This window comes from Podarcis bocagei (assembly GCF_964188305.1).
Source record: "Podarcis bocagei genome assembly, chromosome: 11".
Taxonomy (NCBI): domain Eukaryota; kingdom Metazoa; phylum Chordata; class Lepidosauria; order Squamata; family Lacertidae; genus Podarcis; species Podarcis bocagei.
The window spans coordinates 6,455,155-6,478,726 of NC_138136.1; the positions used below are offsets into that span (position 1 = coordinate 6,455,155).

The following is a 23,572-nucleotide window of genomic DNA, read 5'->3' on the forward strand; positions in this document are numbered from 1 at the left end:
GAAACTCACATTAATATGCCGATGAATTTTCATGAGGACTTTTTAAAAAATTGCAAACTGATGTGGAAATGTGAAGAACTGACTTTAATATTGGAAAAATGAGAAACAGAGAGAAACCAAAATGGGCAGGTTCTCTCATCCTTACTGATGAGCAAGAAAGAGGCTGCAGTACCATAAAATAATGCTAATGTTGATCATACTAGTATCATCAGCTTGTCCCAGAATGTCTTGGCTAAGGAGCAAATCTTGGCCAAGAAACAGAACCCAAGGAAACATTTTCTGCTGTACAGATTACTGTAGCTCACAGAATCAAACCATAGGTGAATTGTCTATAGTTAAATGCATTGTGGTCTAGGATAAATGGCAATAATAGGGAGGTGCAATGGAAAAAGTGCAGCTAAGGAAGTCAAAGTGATTAGTAATCTAAGCAGTTTGGGAAGAGGAGTGGCATCTTCCAGGAAAAGCATTTTCAGCAGAATCATTCACTCACTGGCAGAGGTAGCTCCTTCTTAGAAATACCTTTCTTCCTTAAAAAAGTGACATTTCTTGGAACAGTTTCAAAATGTGATGGATCAACACCAGTGCAGTGGTAGAGCTTGCTGATATTTAATGGCTACAGAGATTCTTTTTAGTGCCACCACTTCCCTAGCCAGAGAATCCTTTAGCCTGAGTAGAAGAATTTCTAATAAAATTAAGTTACAGATAGCTTACATGAATGTAGAGGCCTCTTTCTTTTATAAACCATTGACATTAGTGCCCTCTAATCTGGCATTTTTCCCAGCTCGAAAGCTGCTAATAGCACTTTATTTCTTTTGCTATTCCATTTTTTTTGTTCATAATATCTAGCACACTGATGTGTAGGGAAAACATTGTCCGATAAAAATGTCCTGATCTTATCTTAGCTAATGAATTAAATCTAGGGGTCACTGTGAGAATGCCATATTTAATAGAGGTCTTAAAGCACTGCACTAAATAAATACCTTTCATCTTGGTAACCCTATGACCTAAATTTTTAATTGCTGGAATAAGCGGCTTCTGCTTTAAATGGATTCGGCAGAGATGTGAAGCTGTTGTTAGGTTACTTAGTACAAACGCTCACTGATGTGCAGACTGGAAGATCCTGGGTGCATACATAATCAATAATGCATCTTGCAAGTCTGGCAGAGTTCAATTGCCATATCTATTAGACCTTGACTTCTAGTATCGTCCTTTAAAATAATTAGCCAGCCTTTCTGGGGCAAAATGTATGGTACATTAACAAAGTGGTGGCATAGCATGTAAAAGCTGTTTACCACCGCTCCTCCAGAACCGTGACCCAGTGGTCCATTGTTACTCATTGCTACGTGTAATTCCTTGTTCAGGGTGGGGGCAGGATGAAGAAATTGCAAAGTTTTCACTGCTAGTATCTTCTTCATATTATATTATTATTCATTTCATTTTATGAATCACTTCCCATGGAGCATCCCAAAGCAATTTCACAATACAATAAAAAGTAAAACAATTGCATATATAAAAACAATTGAAAATCGCTGCATATATAGAAGCAATTAAAAGAATTACTTATATTCAAACAACATCAGTTACTCAAGAGTTGTGGTGTGATATTTTATTTCCTAAAAATGTTTATCTCCCATCAATGGTTACCAGCCACTCTTCAGCAAACTTGAGCAGGCACATCAGGTGTCTTCCCAATATGGTGGGATTATTGTCTTTTGATAGTAATCATTTCAAGATTTGCAGCACAAATCTAAAATCGCCATATGCAAATGTTATATAAATCGATGACCACCTTTGTCCTCCCTTCCAGTGTTGCAAATTCTCTATTTGTGACACTGGCCACCCAGTATCTAAATCCCAAACAGTACTATCCTGCTAATTAGCCTGGCATTGTGACGATCTAGAACAGCTCACTAACGGGGAAGGGGACTGCGCATGCCTGATATACACATGACCATTAGCTATGCTCCAGCTTGCACACATTTAGTATTAGTGTAAATGGACCCTGAACCAGTACAGGTGGATATACTTAGGAGCCCTTTGCACAACTGGGAACCTCGGCGCAAACAGGATTCCACTGGAACACAGAGACCTGATGTTGACATGATGAAGCATAGCCTACAAAGTAGAGAAATAAAATAATACAACTAAAAAATAAATATAAAAAGCAATGTAAAACAATTAAGCAAAAAGGAACTAATATAAAACCAGAGTGAAACATTGATGCAGAAACCCATTTAAACCAGCAGCAAGTTGAATACTCAGTAATGAGTCTCAGCTTGACAGCACAGCTAAACACAGATAAAAATAATTAACTTTCAAGCCATTAATGATGGAGCAAAATATTTACATACCTTAGGAGAGTTTCCACAAATATGAGGCCACCAACAAGAAGACCCTGCCTCTAGTGCCTGACAATATCATTGATCTTCATTGTGGGCTGTGTACAGGGCCTCTGAGTGAGGCTGACCTTAAGGCGCAGGCAGGTTCACATTGCTGCAAGCAGTCCTTCAAATAACCTGCCCCCAAACCATTTTGCTTTTTAGCCCATGGAAGGTCTGTGGTTTGTATTAAACTTAGTTTAATACCCAGAGTAGATGCCCTGAAATTAGTTCATTTCCATTCATTTCAGTTCTGGAAATTAATGGAAATGATGTAATTTGGATACAACTGTGTGCGCACCAAAGAGCATGTACATACCTCAAATTATTTTGAACCTTTTCAGCACCAAAGATGTCTTGCCGTAACCTCTGAGTCTTGCACAAACAGAAATCAAGGCAGAAGTTTCTTTGTGGAACAGAAAGGTAATTTTCCAACTGGACTTATATGGTGTACCACCAACAGCATTATCAAACCAGCTGTAGTGTGCGCAGAGCTTCTCATTTTTATTCATGTACGCCAACCTCCTGCAAATATAGCAGAAACAGAATGTAAAAATAAGTTAATGCTCAAAGCCAAACCTGCTAAAATTAGTTAACCAAATTACATTAAACTCTCCATCTGCTTGTTACAGTATCCTGACAACGACAGCAGCAAAGCAAATTTGCTGACTGGTTTATTGAGTGTGCCACTTGTTCAAAATAGAAAATTAAAACAAAGTTCTCCCCTGCAGTACATATTATTTGTACCCTAATGCTACATTTATACAAATACTGTTTTCTTGGAATGGCTGCATATTTATTCATCATGGTTTTTCCCAAGCTGACTCCAAAAGCTTCCCCTACTCCCCACAGTAATGCCGCAATTATCATTTTAATCATAATAATTTATGTTGTTTATCGTGAACAACTATAAAACACAGCTTTCTTTCTATTTTACCTTTGGGCCCCATCAACTGATGCTGAGAAATTTCATTTCCCAAGCTGAATAGACCATCGCACCTTTATTTGTACTAAAAGCTCGGGCAAAAAGGGGGGGGGGAGCATTTCCTCACATACCTACAGAAAAATCTTACAAGAGTGAAACCATCAGTGAGAGTAGCACTTTTAGAGATACTGCTAGCTTTATATTTAAGCATTAAGGCTGTAAAGCTAGTCAAACTGACCTAGCGGTTTGAAGTTAATGGGACTTACTTTTGAGTAGGCCTGCACGTGCAACACTGTAATGTTGAATATATTAATCCTCATATTGTTTAAATAACCCTGGAAGACAATAGCCTGGATCCAGAAATGATCAAACACAATATGTGGTTGCGTGCAACTAGTGTCATGCTCTACACCAGGCCTGGCCAAACTTGGCCCTCCAGCTGTTTTGGGACTACAATTCCCATCATCCCTGACCACTGGTCCTGTTAGCTAGGGATGATGGGAGTTGTATTCCCAAAACAGCTGGAGGGCCAAGTTTGGCCATGCCTGCTCTACACACTCACTCATTGTCACTTATATAAATTGATATTCCTGTTTGTTCAGAGGTGCTTCCACATTTCTCCAGTGTGGGGTTGCTGTGGGTTACATTGCATTCGTCTTTGCTTGCCTGGACTGTAGATGGTTTGCTGAACTTATCCACAGGCAGCGGCAGCCAATGCTGGAATGCATGCAGTAAAGGTAGAACTTAAGATTTGTTCCTTTTCTCCTAGTATATATGGGCAGGTGGAAATAAGCATGCACACAAATCCTTAGCACTTGGGCAAAGCAGGTACTGGATTGAGAAGTCTCTCCTGGTTTCATGATCCTCAGTGTGTGTGCGCTGGCCCCGTGGGTTACCCGAGAGGCGAGGTCCAAGTCTGGTCCGTGGTCAAAGGTGCAACGTGGAGGCAGTCCGTAGAAGGTGAAGCTGAGTGCAGGGCAGGGAGTCAGGTGAAGTCAGGGACAGGCATGCAAGCAGGGAGCCAGGGCGGGTCAGGAGCTCAGGTAAGCAGGACAGGGTTCAGGCAGGAACTAGCAACCAACAATGTTGCTCCTGCAACTTGGGACTGGGGCTGGTCGGCTTTTATCTGCCCCGAGGCATAGGGCGGCCCCGATCCTCTGGTAACTCGCTTCACCTGGCCTGGAGGCGAACACTCCTCCTGCGGGAACTTAGTTCCCTCCGCCTCTCTGCCCTGAGCCTCTGTAGCTCAGGAGAGGCTGGAGGGTTACCAGACCTAGAGGCAACCTCAGCTTCCCCCTGACGGGGCTGAGAGTGGAGCACCTGCAGGCAGTGGATTCTCCATCATCTCAGGAGCCAGAGCAGACTCAGCTGATGCCTGCACCTGAGGACCCAGCACAGGTGAGGACCCTTCAGGCTCAAGCCCCAGCCCCAGCTCAGCTGGTTCTGGAGGCGGGGGATCCTGTGCAGGCTGGGATCTCTCGGGTTCAGCATCCGTGTCTGAATCCCAGGCCATCACAGTGTGCTAGTAATAATAATAATTTATCTACTTCCATTCACCCAAAGATCTCAGGGCAGTTCACAAGATAAAAATACAGGATTAAAGCACAATATAAATATGAATTAATGAATTTATTAATACGGTCACAGACCAGCCGCAACACACACAATATCACAGATCATAAAAAATATCAGAAATACAAAGGACAGTATGAATATAACAAGGATTTAAATATAAAAATTAAAATTAATTATTAGCGTGCTCCCTGTAGTTAACATTTAGGGGTTTGGTCATTATGGGATACCACTTGCTTCCTGCGATTGATTGCAGACACACAGAATTTGGCTACATTTAATGTAGTCTTGGGATTCTTTTCCTCTACCAGTAGTTTTAAACTATGGAGTTCCGATACTTTCCTGGACTTTTGCAAAACAGGTATAATAAAAGTCAAACGTATATCCTCATAAAAACGGCAACGTAGTGAGGCATCAGGCATAAGCCTGCATTTTATTAATGTTTGATCAGGACTTGTATATTAAAGAGGGCTTAGATTTTCAAAAGTAGATTTTCAAAAGTTTCATGCCAGGCAAGAAGGCTAGCTGCTTAAGAAAACACTGGCAATGTTTTTCCTCCTAGACAAGGGGCCCCTTTTGATTGATAGCAGAAGACAATTCTCAAAGTCGTAAAAGCTGAAATTACAGACTGAGTAAGAACACTGACCCTACATGTTATAGAAGATAAAAAAGGCAGAGATAAACATGATTAGGAATGAGTAAATAGTAAAATGATGCCAATGTGCCTCCCAGTAAAATGAGCCAGATCTTCTAAGGTTAAAAAGGCCAAGACCAAATGGAGAAGATGCTGGCAGAAAGAGAGGCTTTTTGGGAAGTCTTTTTAAAGCATTTTTTGGGAAGTCTTTTTAAAGCTGTATCTTTCTTAAACTGAGAGAGTTTGAGGAAGAGCTAATGGGAAAAGCAGCTGGCTGGAGAAGGGGGGGATGTAAACTGAAGAGGTTTCTTCTGAAACTGTTTTAAACTGAGTTCTTTTTTTTCTTTCTCTCTCTACTTTAAAAAGGCCTTATTCTTTTTAAAAGGCTACCTATGTTATGTATTGTCTTAAATGTAATTATGCAAAGGATTTAACAAATGCTAGAAGAGTTGTATTTATCCTGGAATTAAGTCAGCCAGCAGCCTAGCCCCCTACCAGACGGCAAGACGCCATCCAAGCTGTCCTGATATATGGCTGTCAGACATTTGTTTAGAAACCTTCAAATGAAGGATATCTTTCAATGTTGATGTGAAACTCAAGATCCTTGACATATGTTTAAGATAAAAATTTAAGATTAACCATTTGTTTTAGAAGGCAATAGGGCAAGGAGGGCAAGAGGTGAGCTGGTAATTAAGATTCCTTGTTGAGACACATGTAAGATATATTACTACTTATTTGTCATTTATAGATGTAACAATATATAGCTCTTTGTCCTCCATATAAGGACAGGAGGATATGGGTGTATCTTTTTGTGATTGGTTCTAGCAATCAGCCAATAGGAAATCCAACCAGGCTGATTGGACAGAGGCAGCCACAGGAGGAGCAAAGGGGGCTGGATTAAGGGAATATAAGGGCTGGCCATAATGGCAGGAGGCCAGGCCAGAGCTTGGTAACCATATACCACTGTGCCTCTCATTTATTTGTCTGACAAATAAATAATTATTTTAAATTCTCTATTGCTGCGTTGAATATTTCATTCCAGCTAAGCGTTAACCACAAGCAGGGTGCTACATTTTATGGTGCCGTGACTCGGATAAGTGGTCTGCTGGAACGCAGCCCCTTCGCCCTATTGGGCAGGGTACAAGAGAGAGGATCTCTAAACTGCTTACCCAAGCGCGCACTGGTAAATTTTTCCAGGGGGAACGCAGAAGTCTCATCTGTCTGATACCCTGCTCACTGGCGGCGACGGACCGGGGGGAAACGGAACCAACCAAGGGTAAGTGCACAAAGGGATTTTTGGCCCTCCAATTAACTGGGAGGAAGAGAAGTCTTGATCAAACTTCTGCGTCTCAGTAAGTGGGAACTGAGTACGCTAGGTGGTTGGGTACATCAGATGGTGGTCTGGTGGGGGAAAAGGGAAGAATGGGAGGTAGTGTGTGGTGAAGTATCTAGCGCATTGTATGTGTGAGAAAGTACAGAGCAATCTGTAGCTGACCTGAGTGTGGAGTGGGCAGTACTTCGGTTCCTGGTAAGGCGACTTCACCAGGCAAGGAAACCCACGAAGCGTGTGTGTGAGTGACTGAGTGGATACTTCACAGGGCCATACAATGGGAGTTGGGGGTTCAAAAGGGGAAAATACACCTCTTGAATGTATGTTAAATAATTTTAAGAAAGCCTTCTCAGGGGCATATGGAGTCAAAATGACGCCAGAGCGCCTGAGAACGTTATGTGAATTAGAGTGGCCGAAGCAAAATACTGAATGGCCATCTCAAGGAACCTTTGATATAAATTTAGTAAGCAAACTTTGGTCTAACATCGCCAAAGAAACTGGAGGGTGCCCAGAACAATTTTCATATATAGATTCCTGGCTGAGCACATTAAATAAAAATCCTCCATGGATAAGGGAATGCAAAGTCCAACGATGCAAATTATTGGCTGTAAAAGCCGAAGCTAGGAAAGGAATCTTGCCAAATAAACTCAAACCCATTTTTGAGGGACCAGAGGAAGAGCTGCTTCCACCTCCACCCTATGCTCCACATCGAAGGGAGCCTAATCCAAACACTCCACCAGTTGTAACCCCAAGGCAAGAAAGTGGAATGAATAATGGGGCTGGAGTCACAGAACTTGATTCCTTGATAGATTATGATAAATATCTTCAGGAGGCATTGGAGGCCTATAATAAAGCCCAAGCAGAAGTGGTTATTCCATCTGTGAGTCCCAGTAGAACTCCATCTACAGTCTCTTTTAGTGGAACAACTGATTGCCTACCCCAAACTCCTGTACATCTAAGTCCTAGAGAATTATTACAGAAGTTACAGGGAGACCTTAATCGGTCAGCAAGCAATACAGCCAGGCGTATAAAGCTGCTAAAAGAACGCCTTGGGACAAATACCATCCCCTATGATTTGAGGCCTCTAGAGCAAAGCGAAGAGAAAGATCACGTAGTAGCCCCTCTCAGAAGAGTATTTGATGCACTTGAGGAGCCTGTGCTGGTTAACGGGCAACTCGGACCACGGCCACCTCGAACTTCGACCCTCCAGTATATTCCATTCACGACTACAGATCTGATGAATTGGAAAACACACACCCCATCTTTTGCAGAAAAACCTCAGGCTATGATGGACTTGGTGACTTCAATAATAAATACTCATAGTCCTACTTGGACAGATTGCCGCCAGCTCCTGAATACTCTGTTCACCACTGAGGAAAGGAGAGACATAATTGAAAAGGCACAGATATATTTGCGTGAGCAGGCCAGAGTGGGAAATATTTTTAATATTGACCGTCATCTCCAAGACAACTTTCCCTTGGAAGATCCTAATTGGGATCCAAACAATGTAATTCACCTGGCCAGACTTACCACCTACCGCCAGACGCTTGTGCAAGGTATCCGCAGGGCATGCCAGAAGCCCACTAATATGTCTAAAGTCTCAGAAGTAGAACAGAAACCAAATGAGAGTCCAGGAGACTTTTTAGAGAGGCTGCAAGAAGCCTATCGTATATGGACTCCTTTTGACCCTGAAGCCCCTGAAAACAGCAGAATGATTACTGCTACATTTGTGGCCCAGTGCGCTTCTGACATTCGTAAGAAAATTCAGAAATCAGAAGGATGGGAAGGGATGCTGATGAGCCAAATTATGGCCATTGCACGCCGAGTTTATCGGAATAGGGATGAGGCTGAGAAACAAGAGAAGAAGAAGTGGCAGAAGGAAAAGATGGTAATGCTGGCCACAGCAGTGAAGCAAGACTACCGCCCCTTAAATGGAGGAAGAGGGCGGGGAAGGAATCCACCACTGGGAAGGAATCAATGTGCGAATTGCAAGAAGGAGGGTCATTGGAAGCGGGAATGTCCTGAACCCCTGAGGTTGGAAGAAGTACGCCCAGGCCCAGGCCCAGGCCCAGGCTCCGGCCCAAGAAACCAGGGACGGGGACGGGGAATGATCCGAGATGGAAGATATCAGAGACCTGGACAAGGACGGAGTAGGGACAATGTCATTGGACTGGCAGAGGAGGATTTTACCCAAGACTAGGAAAGACCGGACTCCATAAAGTTAGGCTTCCAGGAGCCCACGGTCACGATTCAATTAGGAAGCCATTTAATAGACTTTATGATTGATACTGGGGCTGAATACTCAGTACTCCCAGAACTATTGCAGAAAAAGGCATCCAAAAGTGTAGTCATTAAAAGTGCCACTGGTCAGTCAGCTAAGAGGTCTTTCCTCCAACCTTTGGAATGCCAGATTGGGGGACATCGTTTAACCCATCAGTTTTTGTATATACCTGAGTGTCCAATACCTCTCTTAGGTAGAGATATGCTGTCCAAATTGCAGGCCCAAATCACCTTCACTCCTCGAGGTCCAGAAATGAAACTGCCATCAAAGGCAGCAGGAATAATTTCCCTCTCAGTACCTAAGGAACAATCATGGCACCTAATGTCAGCCCTGCACGTCCAACCCACATTGGATACAGAGTTAAACAAGCTCCTCCGAACCCTACAGGTGCCACCAGGAGTATGGGCCGAAAATAGCCCCCCAGGAATGGCTAAGAATATAGCTCCAATTGTAGTAACCTTAAAACCTATGGCTACCCCTGTATCTGTAAAGCAATATCCTTTACCCCGGCGAGCAGCAGAGGGCATCCAGAAACATTTGGACCGCCTATTAAAATATGGTCTGCTTAAGCCCTGCCAATCAGAATGGAACACACCCCTTTTGCCTGTTCGAAAACCTGGGACAGATGAATACAGGCCAGTGCAGGACTTGAGGCTCGTAAACCAGGCTATCGAGACCTTGCACCCAAATGTACCAAACCCATACACCCTGCTGAGTTTGATCCCACCAGAAGCAACATTTTTTACTGTATTGGACTTGAAAGATGCATTCTTCTGTTGCCGGCTGGCACCACAGAGCCAACCTATATTTGCCTTCCAGTGGGAAGACCCTTTGACAGGAACAAAAGGCCAGCTAACCTGGACAAGATTGCCCCAGGGATTCAAAAATTCCCCAACTTTATTTGGCACTGCCTTGGCGAAGGATCTAACAAGTTACCCCTCAATACCTGGAGAAAAGGTGGTTCTGCAATATGTAGATGACCTTATACTAGCAGCAAAGGATTTTGATACCTGTAAAGAAGGTACAGAGGAACTGCTCCACTTGCTCTGGCAAGCTGGCTACCGAGTTTCCCAGAAAAAGGCACAGTTATGTTTAGAAAAGGTCAAATATTTGGGCTTTGACATCTCACACCAACAACGAGCATTGAGACCAGAGAGGAAAGAAGCTATTTGCCTTATCAAGGAACCTACCACAAGGAAACAACTCAGAGGATTCCTGGGAACAGCAGGGTTTTGTAGACTATGGATACCTGATTTCAGCAGTCTGGCCAAACCCTTACATGAAAGCACTCGAGGTGCAGAAAAGGACCCATTCATATGGGGACCTGAGCAGCAACAAGCCTTTTTAGTTATCAAACAACGACTTATGGAGGCCCCAGCCCTTGGACTGCCTAATTCGGAAAAACCCTTTCAGCTGTATGTACATGAACAGAATGGGATTGCAGCGGCAGTCCTGACCCAGAGATTAGGAAGTTGGAACCGTCCAGTAGCTTATTTGTCAAAACAATTGGACTCAGTAGCAAAAGGATGGCCTCCATGCCTAAGGGCAGTAGCGGCCACTGCAAGCCTTGTCAAAGAAGCTGATAAATTTACCTTCGGCCAGACGATGTATGTGAATGTACCTCATGCTGTTCTGACACTCATGGAATATAAGGGTAGTTATTGGCTAACGAACCCAAGGATGGCTAGGTACCAAGGCCTATTGTGTGAAAATCCCAGGATTCATCTACGAGTAGTGAATATGCTCAATCCAGCGACTTTGCTGCCCCTACCAGAGGTAGATGATGAAGAATCACATGATTGTCTCCAAGTAATGGATGAAGTTTATTCCAGTAGACCCGATCTGAAAGATGAACCATTGAAAAATCCAGATGTTGTATATTATACTGATGGTAGCAGTTACCTGCATGAAGGTGCCAGACGAGCAGGATATGCTGTGGTCACCAATGAGGAAGTTGTGGAAGCTGAAGCTTTGCCTGCTGGCACCTCAGCACAAAAAGCTGAACTTATAGGTTTAACTAGAGCTCTGCAATTGGCAGCCGGATGTAAGGCAAACATCTATACTGATTCTAAATATGCCTTCTTAACCCTGCATGCACATGGTGCTCTATGGAAAGAAAGAGGTCTAATAGGAGCCCACGGGAAGGCCTTGAAATATGGACCTGAAGTAGAAATCCTGTTAGAAGCAGTATGGGCTCCAGAACAGATTGCTGTAATGCACTGCAAAGGTCATGGACGAGGAAGGGATCCAATAACCAGAGGAAATCATGCTGCTGACAAAGCAGCCCGAGAGGCAGCCCAAAAGCCTGTGGGAGGATTTATAGCAGCCCTCATACCAGAGGTAGTTCCAGAAGAAGTTAAACCTCACTATACCCCAGAAGAGAGGAAGTGGGCTGAACAGGAAGGAGCAGTTGTGAAGGACGGTTGGATGATCCTGCCAGACAATAGGATTTATGTACCTCATCATCTAGCAGGCACAATTGTAAGAAATTATCATGAATCTACTCACCTTGGCGGTACTGCAACCAGAGAGAGTCTCAGTCGGAAGTTGTATATTATTAATCTATCACAATTAGCAACTTGCATTTCACAGAAATGTGTTCTTTGTGCTAAAAACAATCCCAGGCAGGGACCGGTACAACCTCCTGGAATCCAACATGTGGGATATGTCCCCATGGAAAGCCTAATTGTGGACTTCACAGAGCTGGTCCCTTCTAAGGGATTCAAGTATCTCCTTGTGTTTGTAGATACTCTTACCGGATGGGTTGAAGCTTTTCCCACCCGAACTGAAAAGGCACGAGAGGTAACTAAGAGACTCCTCACTGAATTGATCCCGAGGTTTGGATTACCTAGATGCATTGGAAGTGATAATGGGCCAGCGTTCATTGATCAAGTAGTACAAGAAGTATGTCGAGTCCTACAAGTGAAATGGAGACTGCATGCAGCCTATAGGCCTCAGAGTTCAGGGAAAACTGAAAGAATGAATCGGACTCTGAAAACCCAATTGGCAAAATTAACCCAGGAAACGGGATTGGGATGGGTAGATGTGTTACCCATAACACTGTTTCGTGTTCGGTGTGCACCCACAAAAAGACTTAAGTTGTCACCTTTTGAGCTCCTGTATGGGAGACCGCCCTCCTTTGTTCAGGATATTTCAGCTGATCTTAAACAAATAGGAGACCATGTGACACAGGGACAAGTGCAATCTCTCTCCCGTGTTTTTGTTTCTCTTAACAGGTGGGCCCTCGAGCGCACGCCGTGCAGCATTGCCGAGCCGATTCATCAGTTCCAGGCTGGCGATAGCGTATGGGTGAAAGAGTGGAAACGTGATCCACTTGCACCTAAGTGGCGTGGACCTTACACCGTCTTGCTCTCTACTCCAACAGCGGTGAAGGTAGCTGAGGTGACCCCCTGGATTCATCACTCCCGTTTGAAGAAGTCCGAAGGCAGTTGGACGTGCAAAGGTGACCCCTCTAATCCTCTTAAACTGACTCTCTCCAAAAACCCCTGTATCTAGCCCTACCGGGAACGGGCTAGGTCACGGGCAACATTAGACGACCGGCCTGCTGCAGCCACAACCTGGAAGCTGGCTGACCTGCGCACGCCTGAAGCTTGAGGAGCATCTGAACCAGCGATTGTGAAAGGAAAGATTCTCTTATACAATTAATTGAATGCCCCCCCCTTGTGGAACAATTATCAGAGATATTACTCATTGGGGATCCTCGGGATATATGTTTTGGTCTTGGTGGTTCCCCATTCCTGTCACTGGGGGAATTATATTGGGACTAATATTTATTTGCTATCACAATAAGGTAATCTTTTGTGGAAGGAATGCATATGCTAGACATCAACATGATTCTATTATTAATCCTGATCCCTTGGGAAGGGGAAGGGTCCTTGAATCTGGCCAAATTGACTAAATATGGATTCCGCCATGACCACAATATGTGGGTAGGTTTAGCTGAAATGGTAGCCAATGTTGCAAATAGGACCAATTGCCTTGTTTGCTCTCTTGGGCCAGATGATTCAGAGGGAGGTATGCCCTTATTACCGATACCATTAGATGCCATTGGTATGGTAAGCGAAATACCACACCAAACAGAAATACAGAATTTCCCCGGATGGAACTCAACTAAACCATTACGAGTTATACCTGTACAAGGGGAATTCTGTGTACATAAATCATCAAAGGCAGCTGATTCTACCATGATAGGCTCTTCTCATTGTCACTATACTTGGGATAATATTAAGAATACCTGGGCACACGATACTACCTATCGAACTCGGAATGCCTTGCCCTGTGCACCTCCTTTTATTCATGCATGGAAAGTGGTATGGAACATAACTGTGACAGAAAAAGGCAATCTGACATACTGCACTGTGAACTCTCTAGCTCTTTTGATATTTCGCCTTCTGTACTCCACGTACCAAAAACCTCAGACCCGATGGTTGTGGTGGATATGTGGAGAATGGGCATACAAGAAACTCCCCTCCAAATGGAGTGGGACTTGTTTCCTGGGATGGGTATTACCACCAATGTGGATTATGCCCACTAATTTGGCCAAGCGAACACGAAGAAACGCTGATATTTCTCATATAGCAGGAGGAAGTACCCAAAGTTGGAGCGGTACTGATGATTGGCCACCAGAGCGCATTATAGCCTATTATGATCCTGCCTCCTGGAATCCTGGTGAGCTCATACAAGGGGCACGGGATCCTATTTATAATCTAAACAGAATAATTCGATTGCAAGCAGTAGTGGAACTTGTAACCAATGCAACGGCCAAGAGTTTGAGACTTATTGCACAACAGTTGGATGAAAGTAGAGCCGCCATTTTGCAGCTGAAAATGGGAATGGATTATGTACTTGCCAAGCAGGGAGGCCTATGTGGAGTCTTGAACTTGACAGGGAATGCCTGTTGCTTTAACATTTCAGATAATGGTGAGGCAATCCGTGTGTTGGCCACAAAGATGGAGAATATAGCACATGTCCCAGTACAAACATGGGAAGGATGGGATATGGGATGGCTCACCAATTGGTTACCTAATGTCACAGGACTCAAAGGGATACTATTGTCTTGCTTGTTTTTCTTGACAGTAGTGGTAATGGTTTTATGTATGATGCCATGTATCATTTCATGTTTTAGAAGTACAATTAGCAAGATGGTTTCAAATGAAACTCTACCTCATATCATGGCCCTGTACAGAGCTTTACCTCAGGAATATGATGAAGGTCAAGCTATCAAGGACACTTGGGACGAAGGTCCTTGAGCTTGAAAGGGGGGAATGAGGCATCAGGCATAAGCCTGCATTTTATTAATGTTTGATCAGGACTTGTATATTAAAGAGGGCTTAGATTTTCAAAAGTAGATTTTCAAAAGTTTCATGCCAGGCAAGAAGGCTAGCTGCTTAAGAAAACACTGGCAATGTTTTTCCTCCTAGACAAGGGGCCCCTTTTGATTGATAGCAGAAGACAATTCTCAAAGTCGTAAAAGCTGAAATTACAGACTGAGTAAGAACACTGACCCTACATGTTATAGAAGATAAAAAAGGCAGAGATAAACATGATTAGGAATGAGTAAATAGTAAAATGATGCCAATGTGCCTCCCAGTAAAATGAGCCAGATCTTCTAAGGTTAAAAAGGCCAAGACCAAATGGAGAAGATGCTGGCAGAAAGAGAGGCTTTTTGGGAAGTCTTTTTAAAGCATTTTTTGGGAAGTCTTTTTAAAGCTGTATCTTTCTTAAACTGAGAGAGTTTGAGGAAGAGCTAATGGGAAAAGCAGCTGGCTGGAGAAGGGGGGGATGTAAACTGAAGAGGTTTCTTCTGAAACTGTTTTAAACTGAGTTCTTTTTTTTCTTTCTCTCTCTACTTTAAAAAGGCCTTATTCTTTTTAAAAGGCTACCTATGTTATGTATTGTCTTAAATGTAATTATGCAAAGGATTTAACAAATGCTAGAAGAGTTGTATTTATCCTGGAATTAAGTCAGCCAGCAGCCTAGCCCCCTACCAGACGGCAAGACGCCATCCAAGCTGTCCTGATATATGGCTGTCAGACATTTGTTTAGAAACCTTCAAATGAAGGATATCTTTCAATGTTGATGTGAAACTCAAGATCCTTGACATATGTTTAAGATAAAAATTTAAGATTAACCATTTGTTTTAGAAGGCAATAGGGCAAGGAGGGCAAGAGGTGAGCTGGTAATTAAGATTCCTTGTTGAGACACATGTAAGATATATTACTACTTATTTGTCATTTATAGATGTAACAATATATAGCTCTTTGTCCTCCATATAAGGACAGGAGGATATGGGTGTATCTTTTTGTGATTGGTTCTAGCAATCAGCCAATAGGAAATCCAACCAGGCTGATTGGACAGAGGCAGCCACAGGAGGAGCAAAGGGGGCTGGATTAAGGGAATATAAGGGCTGGCCATAATGGCAGGAGGCCAGGCCAGAGCTTGGTAACCATATACCACTGTGCCTCTCATTTATTTGTCTGACAAATAAATAATTATTTTAAATTCTCTATTGCTGCGTTGAATATTTCATTCCAGCTAAGCGTTAACCACAAGCAGGGTGCTACAGTAGTAGTACATGTGAAGCAGTTTCAACTTCCAACGAGCCACAAGGGCAGACCCGTGCTGTATATGGTTTACCCTCAAATCTGCCCTGAAGTAAGGCAGAAGGGAGAACGTTGAATCTGGCGAGGAGAAGGCACAAAATAAATAGTTAAACCTGGGAAAAACAAAAATCCTCTCTTCCATAAACATTTTTAAAAGGCCATAGTGTATTAATCAGCCAAAGGCCTGGTTGAGGAAGAACATTTTTGCCTGGCTCCTAAAGATGTATAATGAAGGCACCAGGGAGCCCTCCCTGGGGAGAGCATTCCCCAGACAGGGAGCCACTGCAGAAAAGGCCTGTTCTCATTTTTGACACCCTCCAGACCTCACGTGGAGCAGGCCCATGAAGAAGGGCCTCAGATTATGATCACAGCCTATGGTTCGGTTTATTTGGGGAGATGCAGTCCTTGAGGTATTGTGACACACTAATAAATACATATTGTCAATGATTTCTGCTGGATTTGGGTTCATTGGGTGTGAGAAGTGGCTCTAAATGCAAGTAGATACATGCATATGGGGCCCTTCTGGGGGAGGGGATCATACACATAAGAGCACTTCACAGAACTGACACAATTACAGTGGGGTGGTGGTAGTTAGGGATATACACAATAGGGTTTGTGTGGACCTCTCAGTTAATTGCCTGTTTGTCAGTCAATGGCTAAGCCAACTCTTTCAGCAACATATATTTCCATGGGAGTACATTATAGAGCAGAGATGCAGGTGGCGCTGTGGGTTAAACCACAGAGCCTAGGGCTTGCCGATCAGAAGGTCGTTGGTTCGAATCCCCGCGACGGGGTGAGCTCCTGTTGCTCGGTCCCTGCTCCTGCCAACCTAGCAGTTCGAAAGCACGTCAAAGTGCAAGTAGATAAATAGGTACCGCTCCGGCGGGAAGGTAAACGGCGTTTCTGTGCACTGCTCTGGTTCGCCAGAAGCGGCTTAGTCATGCTGGCCACATGACCTGGAAGCTGTACGCTGGCTTCCTCGGCCAATAAAGCGAGATGAGCGTTTTGTAACCTGGTCTCTCCAGATGTTTTGAACTACAACTCCCATAAGACCAAACCAGAATGGCTGTGCTGACTAGAGCTGAAGACTTAAAAATAGAAATTGTAAGAGTTCCATTTCAATTGTGTAACCCTGAAGACAACGAAGTATTGAGTAGATGAGTTTAATATAATATATAATAAGTGCACCCTGAGAATCTTGTTGAAGAGGATTAGTCTTCAGGACGGAAGGGGACCCTGATCTCTTCCCCTCTCTTACCTCAGCACATAATGATCAGCTACAGACCACTAATGAAGTTTATGAGGATTATTGCCTATAATCCCTAGTGTAAAATTAGTTTGGTAAGCAGTTATCAATTTCCTTTGGAAAAGACCCATAGCTTTGTGGTAAAGTCTCACACACTAAAGTTGGTTTCTCCAGACAGGGGTGGTGGGGGAAAACCTCTCTCCTGAAACCGCAGAGATTTACTGCCCACAAGCGCAGGCATGAACAAGCTAGGTGGATCTTTGGTCTGACTTGGTATAAGGCCAGGCTTCCAAAACTGTGGGTTTCATGGTTTGCCTGTGAAGAACAGTGGCTGTCAACAGTGGCCTCAGCATATTAAATGTTCATGTTGATTTTTTCAGCGCTTCTTTTAATTTTTATTGCTTCTTTTATTTCTTGTATGGTATTTATTCCTGATTGTGTTCAATATTGTATTTTATGGAATTCAAATTGTAAAGCAAAAAAAATTACAATATTAAAAAAATAAAAGAAGCACTAAATATATAATTAAAAACCATACAGCATTTAGCACAACCCATTACAATTGCTACAACAGGCAGAAAAATCATTAAGTCTTGGCCCTCCAAGACTCTTGGCAATTTTCAAGTGGTCCATGGTGGATGGGAGTTTGGGAACCACTGGCATAAGTTATCTTCCTATAATGCTCCTAATTGTCTAGCAAGCTTTTCATAGTAGGATGTTGCATTGACATGAAACTACAAATTGGTGCCGATATGGTACTCCTTGTATATAATTTGGTGGGGGGGGGGGAAATCCAGTATGCATCTGCACAAGGGGTTTATTTTGCTCATATGGGATCTGTTTTGACTCAAGACTGCAATTATCCCTTGCTTATTTGGATGACAGCATTGGGAATGGAAGCAGAAGATAAAGACATTTTCCAGAGGAAGGTAGTCTCTTGCTGCAAAGGCAAAGAGTTTTGTGGTACTGCACCAAATTGATTATGGCATTAAGCTTTTGTGGGCTGCAGTCCACTTTATCAGATGCATGAAGTGGCCTCCTCAGTTGCAGGTGTGTGTGAATCTTCTGCTGAAAATAGCCTCTTCCCGCCAAAGCTGGCATTTACCCTCCCTGGTAAAACTTATGGACATATAGAGCTATTCTGGGAACTGTTGGGAGGATCAAGAGAAAAACCCATGAAGTTCCAAGAATCATATGTGGTTTCCCTTGTCTGTTGGAGAAGTATGCTGAAAGAGCCACAAATTATTATTCCAAAACCAAAGTGGGATTGCAAGTTACATTACGGGCTTCCACAAAATAATATACAATTCCATCTTAGTGCTTGTCAGAAAGCATACACACATACAAAATGGTTTCTAAAATGGTTTTAAATACCTTGCTCAGATTTTGGTTGGGTAACAGGCAATTTCATACACAATTGCGTATTATAAGGTATTGGCCAAAATCCAAAGATTCACAAAACAATTTCTGCATGCCCTTATGGTTTCTTGAACAAGCTCTATGACATAAAGCAAACTGCTTTTGAAACTTTCAAGAGTTGCCATTCAAAGGGGATTGGGGTATCCATAATTCTACTGGGCATGTCCTAGCTGACCTCAAGCAACTCTTTGGATCTCTGCCATTGATTATAATCTAGATGGAGTTACTGTAGGTATAACTAAAACCACTGAGGCCAATGCACTTAATGAGCTGAATTCTGTGCAGTGATTGTGATGACTGAATATATATCAACAGTCATAAAACCCTCATTTCTTGCAAACCATGGGAAATGTGCTTTTGTAAGAAAATGTCTTCATACAACCTGTGTATTTTATGTACAAACAAGGTTTTGAGGGTATGTATGTGGCTATATTCTGTTTCAATTTCAAACTGAGTGCAGCTGCAGTAAATTTAGTTGTGTTAGAATATGCAGTGGGCCTTTTTCATTCTAAAGAAATGTACTGCCTGATCCTAGCCATATTTAGTTGGAAGCAACTTGTATTAATTTCAGCAACATTTAAATCCCAATTAAGTACAGTCAGAACTGTAGCCTTAATTTTACATTTGGACAGAGTTCTTTTTGGAGTAGCTTTATGGCAAAACAGATCGTGACCAACGTCATGCCACCTGCATAAACAACTTTCTCCGTACGGCTTGCCCTGAAAGATCTTTCCCAGGCTCCACAGAGGAGAACAATGTTGCTGTTTCCTTTCCAGTACAATAGAAGCCAATGCAGAACCAAGGAGTAAAACTCAAGGTGATAGTTTAAGCTGGACACTTATTACAAAGTCTTGGAAAGAACTTTTTTTTGCAGAAAACAAGTTTGTGGATATGCATGTAATATTGGCAAGATAATAATATAGAAATCCCAGCACTGCTGTTTCTGCTTCAGATTTTATCAACAATTACATAGAACACAGAAACAAACAATTGCCATACAGTAATACTTAAACAACAGCCAGAACTTCCTGTCTTACATTGTCTTGCAGTTACTTCCTACCAAAATAGAACTAAGCAATGCCATTGTTCCAAAAATGACAAACCCTCAACTGTTTGAGAAGACCTAAATCTTTTTTTTGTTTAGTGTAAATTTCTTCCTCTACAGTAGTCACCAAATTTCCCTCATCCATTATCCCACCACTGAAGCTGCCAATTATTCCAATAGTTTAGAACAAGTATATAAGTAGCAGTTAACATGTTTCATACTAAGTTCTAGTGCTTTAAAAATAATAAAAGAAGTAGTTTTTGGTTTAATATAATGTACTAATGGCTTGTATCAAATGTAGGACTAAATCACTCATTTTGTCACTCATTTCTACTAGCACAATGGAACTTTCCCCATCTCTCCTCTTCTCCCTCCCCCCTCTAAATCTGTTCTGGGGTTTCTCCCAACCCTTTGGAGCATATCTGGGGAGGGGAAAAGTTCCTTTGTGCAAGCATAAACCCTCATGGAAAAAGGGCAGTGGATGGCACCTGTATACAGGTAACTCTCAGCTTACACGGGTTATTTTCCGGGTATAACGCCTAAAGCCATGATTGTGTATAGTCAAAACACATACTGTGTTCAGTGGTGGGTGAGATTACCAGAGTCTTTTTTTCCTGGATGCCTACCTCCTTTCTGCTCCCTATTTAATGTTTTAAAAAACTTTTTTGTCAAGCACGTAAAGCTGAATGTACACAAGTTACATGTACATAAGACGCGAGCTACTTGTATTTTAGAAATTGGACCTACAACAAAATGTTGTGCTGTGCCTCCTATGTGCTGCAACACTCATGTTCTCCATACCCTGGTCTTCTTTCTACATTGCTCCTCCTTACCCCACCTTCACCTGCCTCTTTGCTTCCTCTTCCCACATAAGCAACTGCTTTCTCATTAATTGTTTGCAAAGTGTTTCATAGAATCATAGACTTGGAAGGGACCATGAGCGTCATCTAGTCGAACCCCTGCCATGCAGGAACCTTTTATCCAATGTGGGGCTTGAACCCACACCCTGAAAGTCTCATGCTTTACCGACTGAGCTATGTTGAGCAGGATATGCATGCTACACAACATGGATAACTAACTCACTTCCACATTTGCACTGAGCTACTTTCCTCTCAAATGTTGCTCTACTTCTGTATTCTTGTAGTAAGACAGCTCCTTGCAGGCCTTGCACATCTATTTTGAGTTCTGAGTAGGCAACTCCTGGGCCCCATTGGGCAAGGCAGGTTCTTCTTATACTGTAAGCTATTTGTTCATGCCTAAATCAGTTTCTCTTTGAGCCCTGGGAGCAATTTGATCCAAGTTTGTTTTGTGGTCACTGACCAGGGCTAGAAAAGTGATGCCATCCTCTTCAGTGTTGGTGCTTGGATTGGGGTCAAAACACCTGATATAAGTGCTTATTTATGATTCTTAAAAAATCCCAATAGGGCGTTTTTTTTACATATATTAAAGTACTGTATTGGGCAAAATAAGCTGGGCTCCTGAGAACGTTGGTAAGATCATTTACCCCAAACCTCTGCAGCTATTGTTGTTGCACTTGGAACCATTAATAATAAGTGGGGAAAGTTGTGTTTCTGATTACGTTTCATCGTATGCCAAGGCAGCTGCTGGTGCGGTAGCAATCTGCAGCAAATTAGATGGCAGTTAAAGTGAGATTTTCCACAATCAAGAACAAAGCAGGGCCAGTTAGTATAAGGACAGCTTGTTCTTGTTGCTAATGTGCTTAAAAACTTGCTGTGCATAATTTGAAACAGCTCCTGTGTAAGGATGCTGACTTTGGTTTCTGTGGTCTAGAGCTAAATCAAAACCAAATGGAGGAGGTTGAAGAAGAAGATGACAAATTAGATACTGACATCTTCTGCTCTGGCTACAGGGATTATTCTTCTTTTTCATTCTGACTATTGATTTAAAAGTTAATTTCCCACAATATTAAAATACTTAATGGAAGACAGATGACTGAAACCTGGAATCCCCAGCCAGCTAGTTGCTGAAGGAAATCTCAGACAAACTACCCTGTACATCCAATACAAATTATTTAAAGATGTAATAAACTGTTATGGAAAAAGTTGTTGAGCGCCTCCTTAATGCTTGGTTGAATGAAACACTGAGAGCTTCAAGCGAAACATTTCTCCATCCACCAACTGGACATAATGAAAGCAATATGCAGCCCAAAGACTGGCACTCTTTGACCTGATACTTTTCTCACTCAACAAGGCAGTAGAGTCAATGTCAATGCTATGGAAGCATGGCTCTTTTCTGCAGGACCTACAGCTCTGTGCTGTCCTTATCTTCAAAGGTATAAGAGGAGAGATGGAGAACCTATGGTCCTCCAGATGTTGTTGGACTTCACCTCTCATCAGCCCTGGCCACCATCGTCAATGGTCAGGAAAAATGGAAGTTGCAGTTCAACATATTCTGCATCTTTTGTGTACAGAAAGACTACACAAACAAACAAATGCACACAAACAGTCCTTCAGATGCACGCTGCAGCTGTTGGGAGCCAATTTTCTATTATACACTCCCATGCCACCATGTTACTAGACTGCTGATTGTATAAGAGTCTTATTACTGTCGTTGCATATATTGGTAATAACTTCTTGGGTTGATAGTTGTGTTTGAGTCTATGAAGGGCTGCCTTTTAAGCTGGTCTAGAATGGAAGTCCACTGTCTTCTAAAGCACTCTGCTGCTCCACTCTCAAACAGTTTGAAACATTTTTCATATTTCTTGTAATTCGAACCATTGGCTCTGGTCCTACCTCTGGAGAAACAGGAAACGCCCCCTCCCCGCCCACATCTATGTGACAACTTTTCAAATATTTGAAGTTGGCTAGTGTATCACCTTTTACTCATTTGCTCTTCAGGCTTAAACATGCCAAACTCCCTCCTCTCACAAGAAAATTCACAAGAACTTCCTTGTCACTCTCTTATGGACACACCCCAATTTGCCAATATCTTTCTTAAGGTGAACACAGCACTCAAGCTAAGTTCTGAATAACGTAATCGAGCTTGAAGGCAGCACAGAAGACCATAATCCTTTTACTGGTGCTTTTGCAATTTTGGTCACATGTTTCACTTCCCTTTTCAGAAATACACAAACCACCAACCACAAAATCTACACTTGCCTGATACAAATAACAATTTTGATGGGATCCGCTTCTTTTTTATGAAGAGGACCCAAGATCACAGATCATTTCTCTTCTCAGTGAAATGCTGCCCCTTTTTGATATATTGGACAAACCTGACAGCATCAGCTATGGAATCTGTGGCACCTGTCATCTAGAATGGAAGAAATTTCAATGCAAGTATTATTGAAAGTCTGGTGTTTGAATTCTCACTTTCCCTAAGACAAAGAACTTTTTCAAGTTTGGATAAGCTGAATGAAGTCAGAGACTTAACCACAGTATACACTTTCTTCTTCCCGTTGTGGATTATCTGTCCACAGCTGTGCCACAATAATGCATCTTTTTCACTCATGAGACCTTCAGAGCAACATAACATTTGCTGGTATCATGTCTCAAGGACCAAATTAGCAAAAATGAATTCTCTGAACCACCATTAATAATTCAGAAATAAAATTTACGAGAGACTCATTACAACAGGAGTGAGGAAACATTTTCAGCCCAGTGACCACATTCCCTTCTAGGCAGCCCCCTCAAGGCCCACACGCTAATGGCGGGCAGAGCCAGAGGCCAAAATGGGTGGGGGAACAAACATAAATGTTACCTTTGTACAGTGGAATAGTTTCAACATTTGTTCACGGACCTCTTTCTACACCCCACAGAGAGGCAAGCGGGAAGTCCAAGGACACATTCTAGTCAAGCGAAAACATTGTGCTGCAAAGCCTAGCCAGGGAGGGTTTTGGCCAGACGCCTTGGGGGCCACATTCACCCCCAGGTCTGATGTTCCTCACCCTCGATTTAGGAAGAAAAACGGGACCTGAAGGAAAATGTTCAGTTCTCCTGTCCAGGATGCTGCAATCCCCATCCCACCCTTTCCCCCTTCTTAAGCGCAAAATATGGTCTGAAGCTCAACAACAAAAAAACAAAGATCATGGCCACTGGTCCCATCACCTCCTGGAAAATAGAAGGGGAAGAAATGGAGGCAGTGAGAGATTTTACTTTC

The 23,572-nt window shown here is 42.7% G+C and overlaps 1 long non-coding RNA gene across 1 annotated transcript; it reads right to left on the bottom strand.

Moving 5' to 3' along the window:
* Nucleotides 1-233: 233 nt before the first annotated feature.
* On the bottom strand, nt 234-21,669 carry LOC308597491. The gene is made up of 3 exons (XR_014013033.1): nt 21,641-21,669; nt 2,698-2,903; nt 234-527 (listed from the first exon to the last, which is right to left on the bottom strand). It is a non-coding gene; the product is annotated as an uncharacterized lncRNA (long non-coding RNA).
* Nucleotides 21,670-23,572: the final 1,903 nt, after the last annotated feature.